Raw genomic sequence first — 14,138 nt, forward strand, 5'->3', positions numbered from 1 at the left:
GGACCCTAGTTGGTATCCTGGTATCACTACTAGGGATACCAGGATACCAACTAGGGTCATCTTGTTCATCCTAGATTTTCTTTGTTCCCTGTTCTCTTCCCCCTCTTCTCTTTCCTTCCTGACTAGGCCCAGGAGATGGCCAAAATCTGAAAAGCAGATGGATGGGGGAAGAACCAAATGGAGCAGCCTAGGACACATTAATTAAGGACTTTCATAACTCCCTGTAGGGAGGGACAATTCCTGGGACAGGTTACCTTAGCAACAGTTTGAAACAGGAGCAAGTTATCTTGATAAGGGTGGAGGAAGGGCTCTGAAGGCATTTCAGTCCTTCAGGGGGCAGTCTCCAACTCCTGGACTCAAATTGGCCTCTTTGATCCAACCTGACTCGATTTACTTATCTATACTGACTGCCTGTCTAATTCTGGCTTCATTTGTATGAGCTTATACTATAGCAGAGTAGGACACTGTACCAATATATGTGTCCTTATTGTAAGAGGAAAATGTGGACCCAAATTCATGCCGAGGGAAATACTTTGAGGAGACAGAGAGGACACCCTGTGACAATGGAGGCAGAGACTGGAGAAATACAACTCAAGGAACTCAAAGTATTTTAAACACCAGAAACTATATCAAGCACTATACCAATGACCAGAAGGGATTTTATTTTAAAGATTTCAGAGGGAGGTTGACTCTTCTTCTGCTGGTATGTTGACTTCAGACTTCCACTTCCAAAATTGTGAACTAACACATGTATTTTGTTTTAAAACCTCCAGTTTTTAGTAATTTGCTACATAGATCTCAGAACTACATTCTTTTGTGTTTTTTCACGGATACTCTTTCTTCTTTCTCCTTCTCTCCTTCTTCCTCTTTCCTACTTGTTTGATTCCCCAGGTCTGACTTCTTCTTAGTTATTATCTCACAGGAACTACTGCCTGAGTCATTTAATAAAGATCCCTCTTCATAATGCTAAAGAACGCCTGAAAGTTGCAGAAATGCTTCTCTCGGTTCATGATCTTACAAAATGCATCAACCCATAGAAATGTCTTGGAGCAAGGTTTCTGCTCCTATTTGAAGATGCTAAACATCTGCTTCATTGGTCCTTTGGCATCTTTATGTCTCCGAAGACATGTAATCTCCCTCCTTAAGAGAGTTATTAAAACACACTGCAAACGATTAGCAAGTCCCAGAGCATGTGAACATGTGGATGTTTACCAGTCCCAGGTAGACAGGGCATTTTTCCTCAGTGCTCAGTGTCACAACTAATCAAGTTTTGCCTCTCATAGAAGCACTGGGCCACTTTAAGAAAGGATTTTCTACTCCAGATAATCACACTACCCTGCTGGCTATGCAAATTATACAGTATAGAGCATTCTTCCTGAAAACCTTTTCTCCAGGAAATGTTTTTTTCAAGACCTGATTTTTTTTGCAACTAAAAGGAGTACCTGTCCTTGACTATTTCCTTCTATAAACAACTCAAGTAGCAAAGTTGTCTTGGTAAATTTGCCCTTTTATGTCAAGAACAATAAAGAACAAGGAAAAGGCATGGAAACATTAAAGAGACTCCATTCTCTTTTTAAAGCCAATACAGTTTTAAGTTTTAAATGTATAATCTTTAAAATCAGTCTCTCTGTCTCTGTCTCTCTCTCTCTCTCTCTCTCTCTCTCTCTCTCTCTTACAGACACACACACACACACACACACACACACAATGTATGTTTTATTTAACAAACAATTCTGAAGTGTGTTTGTTGTTTCTAGGGACTGTAGGAGAGACAAAGCCAAAAACAATGTAATGCATTTCTTTAAACAACTTTCAGTTTAGTGGGGGAAGCAATGACCATCTTCCATGTGCAGGATATACAGGGCAGGCTAGGTGGCACATTGGAAAATGCACAAACTCTATAATCAGATTTCCTGTATTCAAATCTTAGCTCAGCTATTTGCTAATCTCTTATCTTCAGCAAGTTTTTTTTAGACTTTCTAAACCTCAATGTTCTTACTGGTAACCAAGTAGCCAAGTCATAGATCTACTTGGAGGGCTTTAATTAATGTACATAAAGCCTTCACATATTAATGGACATAATGGAAAACTCTTAGCTTTTAGTGTTTTGTTTTGTTTTCTTAAAAAGGGTAAAAATAAGTTGGGCAGAAGGACTGAATGAAAGAAGCGTATCTATCACAGTAGGAATGTTGGTGTGGAATATTAACAATCTGGAAGCTATTCAACTTTGGCTGGGCTGAGTTGCCTCGCAAATCTGTTTAACATTCTCCACAGAGACCAACTAGTGACAATAACCAAACGGGGGGGGGGGACTACAGGGAGCAAGAAACAGTGGTTAAAAAGAGGCAGTGACATTCTCACCACCTGCCCTCACCCCTTCTCCTGAGCTATCAGCAGCTGCTCTGAGGAGAACAGTATCTGTGTCTTACATAGCAATTACTTGGATGATTTTCTGCAGGGAGTTGCTATTTTTCTGTTGACAAGGCACATTGAATTGATCATTTGGCATTACATCATATTCAATTTACTGTCTCATAACACTTTATTTGTTTTATATAAGGAGTTGTGTGCCAGAGGGCTTTGATGATGTTGAAAATGCACCATTTCAGTCACTCACCTCCACTGCTAATGGTTTTGCTGCCAGCTCTTTAAACTTGAATTAATTTGGCAACTTAGCTCTCAAGTAGAAGTAGGAAATCTACTTTTGAACATAGATCAAGCCAGCTGGAAGCCGAAATGTAAGGTAAGAGAACTTGCTTTGTTAGAGGTTGTAATACCAGATTTTTACCATTTGTGAAACCAGGTTTTTAAAAAGTATATTTTTAAATTTTAAAGTAGTTTTAGATTTACAGAAAAAAATTGTGCAGATAGTTCAGAAAGTTTCCTTATATCTAACACTGTTTTTCTTATTTTGACATCTTATATATCATTTACTTGCTGCAACTTATAAACAGATATTAATGTTTTATTGTGAACTGAAGTCTTCACTGTTATTTCCTTAGTTCTTACCTGATGTCCTTTTTCTGTTCTAGGCCATCATCTAGGGAATATATTACACTTAGTCATTGTGTTTCCTTCATTTCCTCTTGGTTGTGACAACTCCTCTGTCTTGTTTTTAATAACCTTGGCAGTTTATACAGGCTAGATATTTTGTAGAATATTATTAATCTTTAAAATATTTTTTTTCTCTTAATTAGACTGAGATTACGGGTTTGGGGGAGGAAGACCATACATGTAAAGCTCTGTTCTCACTATCACATCCCATCAAGGACTCATGCCATGATTAAGGCTTACTTTCCCCTCTGATGGAAATGCTGTTTGTCAAATTTCTCTATTGTAAAGTTACTCTTTTCTCTCCCTTTTCCAAACCATGCTTCTTGAAAGGAAGTTATTTAAAGGGTGGGGATATATGTTCCATGTCATTCAGTGCATAGTATCTATGTACATTATTTGGAATTCTTCTGCACTTAGATTTTGTCTACTCTCTCCTCACCACCATACATTTATTTATTTGAGTATTTATATCCATATAGATTTAGTGGTATTTATTTTATACATTGGGTTATACTCTAATGTATATTGTTTATTTCATTACTTAAATTGTTTGACCATTGGAACTTTTTTTTTTTTTTTTGACTCCTGTCTGCCTTTTACATACTGTTAGCATTGTGCATGATTTTGTTTGAGTTTTCTGTTTGGTTAGTTTTTGTTGTTGTTGTTGTTGCTTTTTTTTTTTTTTGGTACCTCTTTACTGTCTAAAACCACAAAGTATTCTGGATCCATCTTGCTCAGCTGCAGAACCATTCATTTCCCCAAGAAGCACTGATTCCTTTATTGAAAATGGTTTTAGAAACCAGTTCAGCAGTTGTGTGAGCTCACTGCTTCTGGAGTGCTATTGCTTCTGATACTGAGTTTTCCTATTTATTAACCACTGTCCTTCCTTTAAATTCTCTAGGATCCCACAGTCCTCAGAATACCCAGGATCTCATCCTAGTGAGATGCTCCACCAGCTAGTCTTAAGAGAGCTGGGCAGAACCATCAAGTTATCTAGCCGGGTACTATTCCTCCACTGCTCTTGAAATCAGCTTCCTTAAATAATTAGTTATTTGACCCTTGCACAGAATCTTAGAACTGATTTTAAATAAATGTTTGTTTCATTGAGTAGAATCTGATAATCTAGTTCCCATTAAGTTGTCAAAAACTGATAATGGATTAAAGTGTCACTACTCACAGAAGATAACTGAATTTTTAATAGAGAATTTCTGAAGACATAGCCAAGTCCCAAGGACATGACAGAAAAGGTGGCGGATTCTTGCTTTAGAAGACAAATGTAAGCAGGTTAGTATCAACTTAATGGGTTCTGGCCAGCATTTTGAAAAATTAGAAAATGATGGAAAATACCCTTATTCATCAAAAAGGATGAGAATACAAATCATTTTATGATCTCTGTGTGTGTGTGTGTGTGTGTGCATGTGTTCTTTTATATTGAGTTGTGATATATATGATGTTGCAATTCTCAATGAACAGGAAGCTATTTTTCTCACCATTTTATATAATGATAGCATATTAGAAACTAAGAATTTGTACAGCAACTTTTGCAAAGTAAATTACTTTAGTTTCTTCTTTTTTTAAATTTGAAAATGTTTCACTAGTATTGATATAGTCAGTGGAATTTCATATTGGTCTTATTTGCTATGCTGTGTGTGGTCTGCTTATAGACATATGGAAAGATGATGCATATATGAAAGGAACCACATTCTTTCTATTTATTTCCAGGTTTATTGTCTTTATTAAGGTGCATTTTGGTACATCTGGACAGTCAGGAAAGCAGAAAAACAATTAAACATGTAGGCTCTGCTTTATTCATGAAACAAATCCTGCCATTTCTTTACTGTGTAGCATTAGCCCAGTGACCTTAGTTGACTCATTTTGAAAAGGGGACTAATGTTTATGCCTGATGGAGTGGTTGTGACAGTTATAAACATACTATAGTTAGTATGTTATGCATTTAACAAATATTGTCAGCAAGGAAGCCAATTTTCTGCAAACTGTAGATCAAAATTCCTAAGTGGATCCTGAAATCAATTTAATGTTCTATCTGCAACATTAAAATAATAAAATAGACAAACGTAGCATGACAGGTACACGTAAGTAAATTTGTTATTCCAAGCTTTGCTCTCTTTCTCTCTCTCTTTCCTTATATAAGTGTGGGAGTCTGTGTGTGTGTGTGTGTGTGTGTGTGTGTGTTGCGTGCATATGGTATGGGTATCAACTCATTAGGTAAAATGAATGTCTTTAGGATGAACATGATCAAAAACATTTGAAATGTCAGGCTGATGTTTCCTTCCGAATAAGTAAATTAAACCTTCTCCCACCTTCAACTTTAAGCTCAGTGTCTCTCTCATTCAGGCAACAGTCATTCAACTTTCTATGTGGGTTCAAACTTTTATCACATAATGAATCCTTAAAGTCTACCTAAGAGAACTATAATTGCATATATGCTCATGTGATTGTTAGACCAATAGTTTTCTTTTTAGACTATATATTCACTGATAGCCTGGACCAGTCCTGTTTGCTCATTTCTGTATTCCCTGAACCTAACATGTTTCCTGACACACAATAGATAGGGTATAAAGAAAGAAGGGAAGAAAGAAAGAAAAAAAATTTCTTCCATTTTCTCTAGAATCACCTCATGTATACCTAGTTTTAGGTTCAATAAATTCTTCCTATTTAATACCTCTCAGGTTCACCTACTTGACTGCATCATTTAGGGAACTTAATTCTTGCCTGAATTTCAACAATATTCTCTTAGCTGGTCTCCTTATCTACGCCCTGCTGCTTTTCCTCCCACTCCAATCCAATTAATTTTCTCCCTAAGTGATTTTTTTAGTAAAATAAAAATCTGATCATGCCACCTTTCAGCTTAGTATCTTCAACAGCATCTAATTGTCCTCAGGAAGAAGTTCAAACCCCTTATTATGTAGGGGGTACAGACATTCACAGTCATAAATGCCATCATGCCAAATGTTAACTTTATTTTCATTTAACTCAATTTAATTTTTTTGATTCCTAACTACCCTTTTCTGAATCAGAATCAATTGCTCACTTTATAACATAAACTCAGTCCAACCCACTGATGGCTCAGTCAATTCAGATTTACATTTCAGTCACATAAAGTATTTTAATCCTTACAATGTGTCAGTGTGTGTGTGTGTGTGTATACTTCTTCTAGAAGTTTTGTCTAATATGTGTGAGATTATGTGAGGATGAGAAGGATGACTTGCAAAATTTCTACCACCTTGCTTTGGTGGGCAGGGAGCAGGTGCTTCTATTTCTTGTTGTTCACCTACTTTAGATCCACATTGGTCACATGGATATGACCTCAGATTCTCAGCTAGCGGTAAACAAACCCATAAAAGGTGACTTGAACAGTCTATAGATGTTTATAACTTTTCAGTGATGATGGTCCATGGAGAGGAGTTATACATTCTTCTGGCCATTTGCTGGCAATTGTCTACTTCATAGCCTTCTGGTGAATGACCCCTGAGTCACCAACTAATATTACAAGCCAGTCTTCTTGGTATTTTTACTCTGCATCCTTCTATTCCCTTTCTTTCCCTCTCCTCCTTCCTTCCCTCTCCCCCATTCCTTCCCTCTACTCTCTGTCTCTATGTATTCCCTTAAATGTGATGCCTCTTTCTGGGAATGGCTATATGCCCAGACTTTCAGGAGACAGGACTTACTAAGGAATGCTCACCCTGTTCCTAAAACTTTCATGGGGCATTTGACTGTCAGGACCATGCACAGTTTTGATGACATGCTGCTTTAACCTTTCAAATTTCCTAAATTTAAGACCTCAAAGAAGGGAAACTATTCTGTAAGTGTTCCCTGTATTTCTCTGCACATGTTTAAACCCTTTAGATTATGATTTAACTTCAAAGCTTATAGCCATTTTAACGTCTTGAGTGAAAGGAAAATTTGAGACATGCTCACATATATCATTCATTCCAACATTGGATGGTGACTATGGGATTTATAAACCACAGATTTATCTCTGTTTATTTTATTCCCCCAATTTAAACACTTCCTTCTGGGATTAATGGTAATCCAAAGACCTCTATAAGCAAGTGGGTGATTGGATCTGGGGGTGGTAGAATTTATTTTATCAGGCACTATTCTAAGAACTTTATCGTTTCATTTCATTCTCAAAAAACTTTTGAGGATGGCAAAATTACTTTTTCACTGATGAGGAAAACAAAAGTGTGAAAAAGATGTAATCTGTATAAGGTTGGATAAAATTTGATAAGGAAAAAATTGCAACAGAGGGACATCTTTTGCTTTTTTTTTTTAATTCAGATAGGGTTTTTTTGTTGTTGTTGTTTTTCTGTGTTCTTTCCTCCTTTTTAGTAAACTATGTTTGAAGTTTACAATATGATATTATGGGATACATATAGGTAGTAAAATTGGTCACTATAGTGCAGCCTATTAAAAAATATATTATCTCACATACCTTATTTTTGTGACAAGAGGTGATAGAATCTACTTATTTAATAAAAATCCATAATAAAATTTTACTAATTAGAAATTTATTAATTACCATCTTTATATTGTACATAGAAGTATATTCTTGTTCACCTACTTATGTGATATTTCATATCCTTTTATCAGCATCTCTCCATTTTCTACTCCCCCTACTCCTGCCCTTGGCAATCACTGTTTTATTCTCATCTCTTTAAATTTTAATTTCCCTCCCTTCCTGCCTTCATCTTTCTTTTTTTTTCCTTTTCCTTTTTAGATTCTACAAATGAGTGAGACCTTCCAGTATTTTTTTTTCTGTGTCTGTCTACATCATTGATCATAATGTCCTTCAGACACATCATTGATGAGGCAAATGACAAGATCTCCTCCTGTTTTAAGGTTTAATAAAATTTCACCATATACATAGTATCCATTTGTCTAAAAGTGGACACTTAGGCTGCTTCCAATATCTTGATGATTATGAATAGTTTTACAATAAGCATGTTGCAACAGACATCATTATGAGGTGGAACACACATCAGAATACATGAGGTATATTTCTAGGAGAGGGATTGCTGAATCATATAGTACTTCAATTTTTACTACCTTAAGAACCTCTATATTGTTTTTTGTATTGTCTGTATTCATCTGTTTTTCCACCAACAGTGTACTAGGGTTCCTTTTGCTCTACAGTTTTACCAATATTTATCTCCTATCTTTTCTATTACAACTATCTATGAGGTGCACAGGGTTTTTGATTTTCATTTCCCTGATTATTAGCAATATTAGCAATTTTTCTTCATGTATGTCTTCACTATTTTATGTCTTCTTAAATAAATGTCTACTCAGCTCCTTTAACCATTTTCAAATTGCTTCCCAGAGAGATTCTTAATCTCATATACTTGCTGTTGTTTATTTTGACATGTTGCAAATCATCTCCATGTTTTACATCATATCCATATTGGGATGACACAGTCCAACCTCCAAATGGAATATTCTTTATGTTTCCTCTTCTTCTTACCATAAAAATTCAGCTTACCACATTACCTTTTTTGAAAAGAAGTTTTCCTCTTTACCTCCTATCTCCTTCCCTTAGAGTCTGTTGTACATGCTCCTTTCACCTGATCTTCCCAGGCTGCTGATTCCCTCTGATATTTAAAGTATGAATGTACCACTGTAGGTGCTTTAACTACTGGTGAGCACATTAGACTCTCATTTTACAGAACTTATTGAAAGCAAGAACCATGTGTTCTTCATATCTGTATTCCAAAGCCTAGTCTAGTGCCTGGCATATAAGAAGTATTTGAAGTGTTTGGAACAATGCATTGAATGAATTTATTATAAATAGAAAGGTTGAAGGCTGAAGAGCACTGATCTAGAAATGATAAAAACTATAAAAATCAGGATCATAACAGGGACATAATGTGCCTATTTAATAATAACCAAAAATCTAGGTTTTTTAGGTATCTGAGATACTTAGGTTAAAAGACCAGTTCTCCTAAGGCTAATAAATCTCATAATCTTAGATATATATCTTCTTCACTCTGCTTTAAATAAACATCAAAAATGTTTTGGTATGTTTCCCCAAAGATATCAAGTCATTCATGGATGGTGAATGCACTGAAAGACCAATAAAGGAACATCTACTGCTGCTTGCAGGGTTATTTGTGCGATTTGGGAGTTTATCTTTAGAATCCCAACAGGGGAAAGACTACTACAGGTTACTGTAAGGATTCCAATGGGTCCTTTTTTAAGCAATAGATGTGGAAAGACTTGTACAGGAAGCAGCCAGTGAGACCTGAAATAGTGAAGCAGCCACAGCTCTGGGCCACAATTAGAACATACAAGAGAGAAACAAAGAGTTCCACGGTCCAAGACACCTGGATTGCTGGTAAATTTCCCATCTACTGTACCCACCAGAAATATCAGTGTTGGTTGGGTAAAAGGGGAGATGTGAATCATGCCTACCAGAGCCAGCATTCATGCTCTCTGGCCAAATGGCTAATTTTCAAGGCTACCCACAGCAAATGTTCAAGCCTAAAATACTGCCAGAACTTGCTACTCACCCATTCAGAGAAAACAAATCTGTTCTGTTCCCTGTATTCCCTAGAACAAGTACCTATTAAAGGTCAGTAGTTTATTTACTAAGGAAAGATAAATCAGGAATCCAAACAAAATGTTTGCAGAATGTCAGAAACACAAAAGCCTGAACTAATTACTTGAAAATAACTGCTTGGGATTTGACCAAGCATCACTTCATTAGCATTCAGCACCATCACTTTTGCATAAAGAAAGAAAAGAAAACATGCCAAAAAGAATGGAAATTCGGGGGGGGGGGAGTGAATAAAGAAATAGCACTGCATAATCTGCTGTATATTTTACGTGCAATTATCAAATGTTGATATGCTATTCAGCTTGCTAATTGCATTTCTGAATTCAGCCTGTGAAATATTGAGGGCATTTAAGAATCACAATAGTGGAGAATGGTGTCCAAGTGCTAATAAGTAATGGCTGAGCAATTTGGGTCTGATGAATGCCACCAAATTTTTCTGACAGACACATATACCACTACATAAATAAAAATAAATAATCATAGGTTTGAAAAATATTTTCCTTCTCTATTTTTTTAATTTTACCAATCTCTGCATGTACATTTTTATTAACTTTTAAAGGAAGTAGTATTTTCAAAACATTATAATGATCAGTTTCTTAATCATCAATAGTACTATCCATGAGAGTGATTTTGCAAAATTATTACATTTTTAATAAAATGTCTACATTATTTGGCATTTCAATTATTTGGCATTGAGATGATTAAATAAAAGTTTCTGCAGACAACTCTTAACTACACAATTGTCTCCTAAACTCCTCACTTAATTGGATTGTACACAGGTCCAAATTATCCACCTGTCCACAGATTTTAAGGACAAGGACTGTGATCTTCCTTCCCTTGTATCCCCCAAACTACAAAGCAATTGAAGTTTCACTGCATGTGATCAGTTCATATTCAGCTGAGTGACCCTACTGATATTTCTCCCCAAACCCTCAAAATTTTGCCTGTGCTGTTGTTATATGATGATCCTTCTTTACTTGCATATTTTTGTTTGTTTGTTTGCTTTTTGTCCCAGGTATTCTTCAATTCTAACTAATCAATCTTTAAACCAGTGAAAAGTCATTACTGAATATGATTCTTTTTTCCAATGATATTAGTCAGTTTCCAAATATTTAATAAGCTTGTTTTCAAGATGTAGTACATAACAAGGAGTAATGAAAATTGCTATGTGCTATAATCTTGGTATTAATGACCATCTGGGAAAGCTGATAGCCCAAGGAAATATCCTACAGTGACTTTTTGATTTCTATTATAGCTCATTTGTTTTCTTTTAATTAGGTAAGAAAAGAAAAGAAATTTCTTCCCCTACTGTGGCTGTCTGAAGGAATAATGGTGCCCTAGGCAACAGGTATGGCTGTTTTAATAAATTGGCAGCAAAAATAGTATTCAGTTCTTTAGAACTGATAACTTGCAGAGAAGGAAGATTTTCAAAGTACCATACAAATTGTCATTGTTCAGCATTCGCAAGCACACACACATAGACACACAACTAACTTGTGTTGCTTGTAAAATATTTCCAAAAGTATTTTTAATATGTTTTTAAGATATTCTGAAGAATCATTCACAGAATGTAGTGGATGTTTCCAGAATAAAATAATGTGCTTTCTGACACAATGTTATGGGAGTGGTTTTTGATTATCATATCAAAAATACTGTCTTTCTGACATAGTCAAAGATTTTTTTAAAGAAAGATAAGTAGATTACATATATCCAATAGGAAATAGATATCAAAAATGTGCATATTTTTAGTGCTGTTATTTGCTTGGTTAATTTTAAATAGATGGATGTCAAAAGTAAATGTGTCTTGAAAATTATTACTATTTATTATACACTATAATCAGAGATGGAACATTTCAAAGCTTAAAGTACAAAGCAAGGTCTTTTGATCTATAAGACATCAAATGTAAATTAGAAGTAAATAAATTGTTTACTAATGGCAATAGAAAAATATTTTGAATTGTTCGTTGGAGCATGGAGAGATCATAAGATAAAACAAGATACACAAAAGAGTCTGAAGAAAGGTACTAAATAAAATATGGAAAGATAATAGCACATCATCACACAAATATATAGATGATTAGAACAACAACAAAAAAAAAAACCTCCTTGGAAATCTCCCTGATTTTGTTTTAGGGGATCATGAAAATGTGTATTTAAGTTTCCTTTATTTTTTTTTCCAGAGCATTTTATATGAGTACTTTATGGGCACCAGCTCATTAATCTTTTTCTCCTTACTGTGCAGAATATAATTACTTCTGTTTTACATTTGAAGAAACATGTTTATAGTCTCTTTTGATGTAGAGCTCTGCTGTTGTTCAATGAACATGAATTGAGAATAAAGCTGAGACAACCTGGCTCCCTCTGCCAAAACATGGACAGGACTGTAAATTTAGTCAGTGAATTATAAAAGGAGACCCATATGCTTTTGTGTCACTTTTTTGTGTATGTGAACTAAAGTGATAGATGAAAAAAATGAGCAGTGTATCTCTTGCCCTACCTCCATTTCTGAATCATATTACACTATGAAATCACACAACATCACTTTGTGAATGTTGGGAGATATCACATTTATAAAATAATTTCCAAAACAACTGAAATATCACACACACAAAAAAAATCAGTTACAATTACTTAAAACCTGTATAAATGAGAAAGTTAGTACTTGCTAAATAAAATGCTTCTTGGAAAAATTTCTACACACATTTTATTTTTGCTCTCATTGACCAAACCAATTGAGAACTTCACATTGAGATTATGTTTTAGTTCAGGGGGACAGTCTTATGGCCGTCTCTGAGAGTGAGAAAAAATGCTCATGTTAGGTGAATGTTATTTTTGAAAACCACTAACAATCAACTGATGTCAAGTCTGAAAACATGCCACAACTTTCAAAGAGAAAGCACATATTCTAGGGATATACAGAGGAGCTGGGACATTACACACTGGAAATGGAAAATTTTGAAGATATTCTTCTAGCAATAAAAAAGCATATATGAACAAGTTTTTATTGAAAATTCTAATTTTGAAATCTCAAAAATATCTAAATATCCATACGTTGGACAGTAGATGAATAAACAATAAAATCAATGTAAAAGCAGTTGTAACTTGAATAAGAAAGATATATAAATTGATTTGGAGGAATTTTCAGAGTTTAACTAAGTGAAAAAAATGAAAAGTGCCAAAAAAAAGACCTTATAGTATATTCTCTGTCATGTAAGAGCAAAAAGATGCAAAAATGTATATGTTGATCTGCTCTTCTGTGAAAAATAAAATTTCAAAAAATATAATACCATAGGAAAGTCAAACTGGAAGGAATCAGTTTAGTTATCAGGAATAGTGAGAATGAGATCAAAAGAATGAGTAATAATAAATAACAACAACAACAACAAAAAGGAAATAATGTCCTTCCTTTGGAGAAAAGTTAGATTTTAAGAGCAGTGTGAGAAAAAAAAAATCAAAGTAATATGGAATTCTTTGTGGCCTAAGAAAGTGAAGAAGTCTCAAAAATGATGGCAATGTCAAAGGAGATAAAGGTTATTTTGAGGAGGGTATTTACGCTTAATTCCAAGACAATTTAAATAATAAAATAGATGATCATAGGAATGTTTTAACCCATACTGTAATTAGGTGATTGATTAGAACCTCTAATAAGACAAACATCCACTAGTCTAAACAAACAAAGAAATAAATAAATGTGGAAAAGAGAAAGCCCAACAAAGATAAATATAAGCATAAGTAGTAACTTTCTTCTATTGGAAAGGAATTGTTTTAGATTAAGAGAAATTAATATGATATAGCAACTATATGTTTCTGGACAAGAATATGGCCCAGAAAATAGGGAAATTATCCAGACAGTTGATTGAATTTAAATAAAGTCTGAAATTTACTTAGTATTATTGTATCAATAATTGACTCTGATTACATAAGATGTTAAAATTTTGGATGTCTTGGTGAAGTTTACAAGGAAGTACTTAGTACTCTCTTTGCAACTAAATCTATTTAAAATTTTTTTTGAAAAAACACAATTAGTAACTAACTGTAAGTCACCAAAACCAATCAACAGTCAGTTTCAACTTTCTAAATTCTAAAGCATCATTGAGTGATAGTAAGATACCCCTAGAGCAGAATGGCCAACATGGGGCTGAGTCATCACAAAAGAGAAAATTCAAAGCACAATGCCTTCCAATGTAAGAAAAGGTTTCAAATCACAAACATTGAAGGTATATTTTAAAAGACCATCTTTTCATGTCAAGATTGAATACAAATATCCATCCTATTTGTTGCTCTCCACAGTTACTTACAAAACTTGAATTTACCTTGAAGCAAAGGTGAATGCTATGTTAAGGCCAAAGCAATACACACTACCTAATGCAATGGTTTACACTGACACAGAGGACCTGAGATTTTTTTACTTGTTACATAATAATTGTGAATATTTAGTACACATATCCATGTTGGTTCGCTGACAACTGTTGTACAAAAGCAAAAAAAAAAAAAAAAAAAAAAAAGA

General features: G+C 34.5%; 1 long non-coding RNA gene across 1 annotated transcript in view; it reads left to right on the forward strand.

Annotated features, from left to right (window-relative positions):
* Positions 1-2,354: 2,354 nt before the first annotated feature.
* LOC125619458 overlaps positions 2,355-14,138 on the forward strand; it is a 52,080-nt gene continuing 40,296 nt past the window's right edge. The window contains exons 1-4 of the long non-coding RNA XR_007351019.1: positions 2,355-2,743; positions 3,956-4,055; positions 4,256-4,338; positions 10,910-10,979. This is a non-coding gene — a long non-coding RNA (uncharacterized LOC125619458). The remainder of the gene's footprint in view (positions 2,744-3,955; positions 4,056-4,255; positions 4,339-10,909; positions 10,980-14,138) is intronic.

Source organism: Marmota marmota, unplaced genomic scaffold (genome assembly GCF_001458135.2).
Source record: "Marmota marmota marmota unplaced genomic scaffold, marMar, whole genome shotgun sequence".
Classification (NCBI taxonomy): Eukaryota; Metazoa; Chordata; class Mammalia; order Rodentia; family Sciuridae; genus Marmota; species Marmota marmota.